This window comes from Priapulus caudatus, unplaced genomic scaffold (assembly GCF_000485595.1).
Source record: "Priapulus caudatus unplaced genomic scaffold, Priapulus_caudatus-5.0.1 Scaffold2724, whole genome shotgun sequence".
NCBI classification, from domain to species: Eukaryota; Metazoa; Priapulida; class Priapulimorpha; order Priapulimorphida; family Priapulidae; genus Priapulus; species Priapulus caudatus.
Window position 1 is genome coordinate 7,670 of NW_014579785.1, and position 570 is coordinate 8,239.

The following is a 570-nucleotide window of genomic DNA, read 5'->3' on the forward strand; positions in this document are numbered from 1 at the left end:
TTGTTTAGTCATTATATTTTATTTGTAAACGCTTCAAGTGCCTGTGATATATATAGCTTGGGGTGTATATGTAAGATAGGTCGCACGCTCGCACGCGCTCGCTCGCACGTGTGTGAGTGTTTATCTGCGGCGGCAGGATGTAGGACGAACCCCCAAGGCATGTATGCAGAGTTCACGCTAACACTCACTCACGCACGCACGCACGCACACGCACGCACACGCACGCACGCACGTACACGCACACGCGCACATACACACGGACGCACGCACACAACCGCAAGCACGCACGGACGCACGACTGCTCGCACACACGCACGCACGGACGCACGCACACATGCACGCGCGCACACACACACATACACACACGCACACGTGTGCACAAATAATCCACCACACATGCATACGCACGCAACACGCAAACGCGTACGTGTACAGGTGCATGTAACACGTGCTACAAGAGAAAGAGTGGAGGGAAGAAGAGAGTGAGACTGAGAGAGAGAGACAGACAGAAACAGAGCGAGAGAAAGAGAGAGAGAGAGAGAGAGAGAGAGAGAGAGAGAGAGAGAGAGA